Consider the following 7198-nt stretch of genomic DNA (forward strand, 5'->3'; position numbering starts at 1 on the left):
GTAAGGGTCACCCAGGTGGTACTGGTTTTTAAGCCATTAAGGGGTCACACAGAGCAGCTGAGGCTCGGCACTGTGAGAGGCCATGGAAGGCCATTGGTGAAAGTACAGCCTCAGTTGCAATTGATGGCCCAGGACTGAAGGGGTCATGCAATGTTTTGGAGATGCCAGTACCAGGAGATGACCACCAAGAGCAGCAGCAGTGGAGTACAGGTATCTGGAGCCTAGAGGATGACATGTGTGCTACAAAGGGCATGGCTGGAGAAGTGACCCAAGCCCTTGGAGGAGCCTAGATCGAGAGTTGGATCCCAGACATTGGATGGTTAGAGATTGATTTTTGCTTTTGATTGTGACTGTGCCCTGATATTTTTCCCTCTTGAAGGAAGAAACTATTTTAGTGGAGCCCACAGTTAAGAGACTTTTAATTTAATTTAATTTAATAATAAGAGACTTTGGATTTTAAAAGAGATGGATATTTTAAAGAGATTGAAATTTTAAGAATATGTAAAGACTTTGGGACTTTTAAAGTTATTTAGATCTTGGGGATGAATAAGAAATTAAGGGTTGAGGCTTACTAGTGATGTGTTTGTGTGTCAAGTTGACAAGGAGTCAATTGTACTGGCTAGTTTTGTGTCAACTTGACACAGCTGGAGTTATCAGAGAAAAAGGAGCTTCAGTTGAGGAAATGCCTCCATGAGACCCAGCTGTAAGGCATTTTCTCAATTAGTGATCTAGGGGGAAAGGCCACTTGTGGGTGGGACCATTTCTGGGCTGGCAGTCTTGGTTCTATAAGAGAGCAGGCTGAGTAAGCCAGGGGAAGCAAGCCAGTAAAGAACATCCCTCCATGGCCTCTGCATCAGCTCCTGCTCCCTGACCTGCTTTAGTTCCAGTCCTGACTTCTTGCAGTGATGAACAGCAATGTGTAAATGTAAGCTGAATAAACCCTTTCCTCCCCAGCTGCTTCTTGGTCATGATGTTTGTGCAGGAATAGAAACCCTGACTAAGACAGGTACTATGGCATGACACACAGGTATAATTTGGATAAAGTTATGAACCACCTGATATGGTACATAAATGAATCAATATGCATTCTCTAAGTAAAACTGTACACACACAGGATACAAGAATTCATACTCAAAGACAGAAGTGCTCTTTAGAAAGGAAAGATGACAAAATATAGATTAGAGAAGAGAAAAATTTCAAATGTATTTGCAATATGCGCTTTCATAAAATCCCATGTTGGGTGTGGAGAAATGACTCAGCTCTTTTGAAAACCTAGTTAATTTCCTAGCACCCACATCAGCTGCCTCACAACCACATGCAACTCCAGCTCCAATCTATATGATGTCTTCTCCTGGGTCACATAGGCACTGATACATGAATGAACCCCAACATCATGCACACACACACACACACACACACACACACACACACAAACACACTTAAAGCTTTTAAATCTTTAGAGAAAATTGTATGCTTTGCAGTGGCTAATGAGCTCAAAAACTTTTTCTAACAGGCCTGAGATTTCTTCCTTTTCATTGTGCTACTCTCTAAAATACGATTTTCTTGTCTGAGCATGTGTACATGTGTGTGCCTGGGTATGTAGAAATGAACCATGTGCATGCTGGAAGTCAGGAGAAGTAGCCGTTCCCTTGGAACTGCAGTTTCAGATGGTTGTGAGCTGTAATGTGTGAATAGGGAATCAAACCCAAGTTCTCCAGAACGGCCAATTCTCTCAGCTACTGAGCCACCTCTACAGTCCCCTGTGCTAGGCCTTTTTATTTATCATGGTACAAATGATGCATAACATACAGGCATCTTAGCTTGCCTAAAGAAGTGGCACTAATCTATCAGAGATACCAGGTGCTCATAAAAAAAAGTACTGAATTCACTTCAAGGTGCTAAGAAGAATTTAAACTTCCACTGCAACTTACACTTTAAAAATCACACTGCATTCTTGGGCACACACATATTTAGGGTTTCCATGTGATGCTTTGATACATGTATACATTATGTGATGTTTAATCTGGAATTATTCTGCAGACATCTACTAAAGAATGAGTTAACATTAGTGTCTTTTCATCAGAAAAGCAATAGCTGATAATTTCTTTCCCAAAAATTATTCTTTTAAGAGAAAGTTCAACTTTTTGGTAAATTTATACCTGTCAGCATGACCATTGTAGCTTATTTATCTGATAAGAGAAATGATTTTTAAACTGTATTATGTATTGTTCCTGGGGATATCCCTGGGTTAAATCCCCTGCAAGACATAGAAGTGAACATGGTGGCAAGTGCCTGTAATCCTGGTATTCAGAAGAGATAGACAGGAGGAGCAGGATTCTAAGATCATCCTCAGGTCCATAAGGATGTTGACATCATCCTGTATCTATGTAATATCCTGCCCCCCAAATAAAATACAATATTGTATGGTAAAATGCCTTAACATTTTAAAGATCTACAAAACTCCAACAACCAAGCTAATAACCCTTTAAATTGTTTTCCTTTGAAAAAGCACTCGTTTCATTTTTAACAAAGAATTTTAACTAAAAATATAAGAAACTAAGTCTCAGATAACACATTGCAAATAATCTCCAGTACACTATTAATTGTCTTGTTTTGGTGAAGTAGCATGGATTATTTACAACTTTGTGAGAAGATTAGAAAGAGAGAGTTCAGTTATCCTGTTGAACAACTCCTTGTGGGGTGTGGCCATCACAACCAGCTAAATAGGTTTAATGTAGGTGTGCCAATCTGGCTGCATTTCAGTGACCAAAACATTCAAGAGACTTACAGAGATATAAAACAATGGCAATTGCCTACAGAAATGTTTTAAAGAAGAAAAATAAACCGTGATGAATCTACTCCCAAGCACAGACAGAACAACATCTGGACGTATTTCACTTCAAATAACTCTGTTGTAGCTTTGACCTTCAATAATGTTAGTCTTTTGTCCCAAAGGGCATCTCACACAACTGATACTAGCTGGTGGAGGGGAAGGGAATGCTCTGCTTCTTCTAGCAAGCACATGTGTGTATAGACAAGTTAGAGTCAGCGTGTAGTGATCAATGCTGGACTCCTGAGAACAGCTGGGCATTGCAGACCTAATTTAACTCACTTGCTGAGCATCTTATGAGCCAACAGCTTTTGTCTGTGAATTTTCTGTGTGTTCTTGCTGCCTTTTCTCTCAGCACAGTCCTTTCAAGTATTTTGAAATACCCAGAGAGTCGCTCAATCCTGGCCTTTTTGTCTTTCCACTGTATGTCTTCATCTTTAGCATCATCCTTTTCCCTCCCCCACACTCCAGGATGCTCTCCACAGCCACATTTTCATTGTAATTATGGAACTTGTCATAGAATTCTTTTTGACTTCCACTTAGGGCTCAAAACAATGGAAAGGGCTATTTTCCTTTGTTCTTTGTTAAAGAAAAAAGGAAAGAAAGTGAGAGATGGAGGAGGAGAAAAATAAAGGAAGGAAGAAGGAAATTGGCAGAGGACCCTGATTGGGGGGGTAGATTTAAAAGTCAGAGAAAGTAGCTCTCTGCTCCTCCCTGTTCCAGAGACAGTCACATCTTCTTGTGCAGTGCCAGCCTCATCCTGTAGACAAAATGGTAAAGGTTGGTGTGAATAGAGCTGCCTTCTGCTCTGCACTTGGCAAAGTGGAGATTGTTGCCATCAATGACCCCTTCATTGACCTAAACTACATGATCTGTATGTTCCAATATGACTACACCATGGCAAATTCAACAGCACAGTCAAGGCTGAGAATGGAAAGCTTGTTATCAACAGGAAGCCCATCACCATCTTCCACGAGCAAGATCTCGCTAACATCAAATGGTGTGATGCTGGTGCAGAGTATGTCATGGAGTCACTGGCATCTTCACAACCATGGAGAAGGACAGGCCCACCTGAAAGGTGAGGCCAAAAGGGCCATCATCTCTGCCCCTTCTGCCGATGCCCCCATGTTTGTGATGAATGTGAACCACGAGAAATATGACAACTCACTCAAGATTGTCAGCAATGCATCCAGCACCACCAACTGCTTAGCCCCCCTGGCTAAGGTCATCCATGACAACTTCGACATCATAGAAGGGCTCATGACCACCATCTATGCCATCATTGCCACTGAGAAGACTGTGGATGGCCCCTCTGGAAAGCTGTGGTGTGATGGCCATGGGGCTATCCAGAACATCATTCCTGCATCCAGTGGTGCTACCAAGGCTGTGGGCAAGATCATTGTAGAGCTGAACGGAAAGCTCACTGGCATGGTCTTCTGTGTTCCTACCCCCAATGTATCAGTTGTGGATCTGACATGTCTCCTGGAGAAACCTGGCAAGTATGATGACATCAAGAAGTTGGTGAAGCAGGCATCTAAGGGCCCACTGAAGGGCATCCTGGATTACACTGAGGACCAGGTTGTCTCCTGCAACTTCAACAGCAACTCCCACTCTTCCACCTTTGATGCTGGGGCTGGCATTGCTCTCAATGACAACTTTGTAAAGCTCATTTCCTGGTATGACAATGAACATGACTACAGCAACAGAGTGGTGGACCTCATGGCCTACACGGCCTCCAAGGAGTAAGAAACCCTGGACCACCCACCCTAGCAAGGGCACTGAGAGCAAGAGAGAGGACCTCAGTTCCTGAGGAGTCCCTGTTCCAATTTGGCCTCCAACTCTGAACATCTCCTTCACAATTTCCATCCCAGAACCCCATGATAACAGAAGCAGCCTAGGCAGCCCTTCCTACTATCCTGAATGCCATCAATAAAGTTCACTGTGCCCACACAAAAAAAAAAAAAAATCAGAGAAAAGGGGGAAACATCTTGAATCTTATAGGATTCTCACCAGCTCACCAAATAATCCTTGTGCTCCCTTGGTGGTAGAGACAATTTTTCCCAATGAGAGACTTAGGTCTGGGCTCACATCTTAGCAGGAATGTAACTTCCTCCAGCATTTGACTACTGTAGTTATCAAGATCCTAGGGAAGGGGAAATCTGTGTTCATTCACACTCCATGCTCCAAGGAGCTCTTCCTCCCTTCCACTGCATCTCCTGTCTCTAGTCCCTTGATTTCTTCCAGCACCGCATCCTTTCACTCACTGTGGAGAAGACTGGTAAGCACTCTGCCCAGTTCATTGGCAATTGATTGTCTCACTTGTACTCATCTAGTCTGAATGGAGGCCTTACCACTGTTCAGAAAGTGACAGCACCCTCTTCCTGTTGTCCATCCTTACATTAAGGATCCCATTCATTCCCCTTAGAAGAGAAAGAACAGATGTTTAGGGGCCACCTGATGAAGCAAAACACTTGGTGCCAATTGTGGCCATAGGCAGAGCTTTGGAATTCCATTCCATTTTTTTTTTAAAGAACTGTTAGGACTCAGATTTAAATAACTGACAAGTCAATCCAGAATGTCAGCTTATTAATCTCAATTAAGGTTCACATCAATACTTTTGCCTAGTAGCTAGGACAAAAGTTTTTCCATAAATCAGAACTTTAGCAAGTTAATCAGAAAAATCTATTCAGTGAAGGTAAAACAACTGATCATTGTGGTGCTCCTGGCAAATATTTCACTCAGCTTGGAGCAAAGCCTATTAATCCTTCTTTAGAGACACCATAGAAAATTCTAGCAAGCAAATGTTCCCTTCCCTCAAAGATGTTCTGTGTGCATATACATTTTCCCCTCTACTTGTTTGAACAGACATGAAGAAAAAAAATCACATTAAAAATAAATTGATATACAATTTCACTAGATTAAATTATACTGTGATACATTAGCATTTATTTCTATTTTTATTTTTTATATATTTATAAGTAGACAATAGAAGTTATATAGTGTCATTAGACTTTCAAATATCAATGTTTATAATGGAATTAAGATAACTTTCTCGCGATCTTTGTATAAATCACAATATTCCAAGGCTCATGTTTTAAATAATTTATTTAATATACTTTGTCACTAAACTATAACCAAAAAGCAATTCATTATATATGTGTATTTGCATATATATAATGTAGGCAAAGATTTATCACTATTTTTGCATCACATTAATGTTAGCAATTTTTGTGGTATCAATTTAGATGATGGAATGATGTTTATGAGTCACTTGAAAAGTGTCTATTATATTTGAGATGGAATTTCATGATGACTGAATTCTATGACTAACAATTTATCTCCTACTAGGTTCATGATTTTATAGTAAGTGCACTAAGAGAGACATGTAACATTAGAGATGAAATATCACATAATTTCTCTCTTTATAGCATATATAAAGAGAATAGAAATGAGATACTTTAACTTAATTCAATAACATCCTCAAAACAAGGCTCTCACACTGCATTAGCATTCAGTTGTCCAGATGTGCCCATCCATCTTAAAACCAACCCTCACAATGCTCACAAGAGACAGCTCAGTGGTTAACACTCTTAAGAAGACTTAGATTCAGTTCCTAGCACCCACCAACCATCTAAACTCCATTTCCAAGAAATGTGTCACTCTCTTCTGATCACTGTAGACACTAGGCACCCGTAAAGCATAAATACATGCAGAAACAATACTCATACACATAAAATAACACAAACAAATCTTTTAAAATTGAGCAAAACACACTGCACAATTTATTCTGTATAATATTTCTCACAGATAAGCTGAATAGTTCTACCTCTAAGAAGTTTTATTATAATGAGCATGGATGTTTACTCATTGGCACCCTTGGATGAATTTCACCTATTTGTTTATTTGGGGTTTTTTGTTTGTTTGTTTGGTTGGTTGGGTTGTTGTTTTTTTGTTTGTTTGTTTTTGTTTTTGTTTTGTTTTGTTTTTTGAGACAGGGTTTCTCTGTATAGCCCTGGCTGTCCTGGAACTCACTTTGTAGACCAGGCTGGCCTAGAATTCAGAAATCTGCCTGCTTCTGCCTCCCGAGTGCTGGGATTAAAGGCATGCACCAACACGCCCAGCTATTTGATTTCTTACCAGCAGTACTTCTTCATACAGACATCTCCCTATCCTAAGTTCTCATCCATGTAACTGTAGTCAAATAGACTCCTAGCTGAAGCATCTGAATTATAATTTCTCATTAGTACATGCATGTAGAATTGCCAAAATGAGAATCAGTAAGAGTAGCGATGCCATACCTTGCACTAACACTACCACCAGAGCTCTTCCTCTTTTTAGTTGATAAGAGGTAGCTGTGTAAGGTTTGGG

At 40.4% G+C, this 7198-nt stretch overlaps 1 pseudogene; it reads left to right on the plus strand.

Moving 5' to 3' along the window:
• Positions 1 to 3601: 3601 nt before the first annotated feature.
• On the plus strand, positions 3602 to 4770 carry LOC110285130 (glyceraldehyde-3-phosphate dehydrogenase pseudogene; annotated as a pseudogene).
• Positions 4771 to 7198: the final 2428 nt, after the last annotated feature.

This window comes from Mus caroli, unplaced genomic scaffold (genome assembly GCF_978045245.1).
Source record: "Mus caroli unplaced genomic scaffold, Mus_caroli_1 scaffold_19, whole genome shotgun sequence".
Classification (NCBI taxonomy): Eukaryota; Metazoa; Chordata; class Mammalia; order Rodentia; family Muridae; genus Mus; species Mus caroli.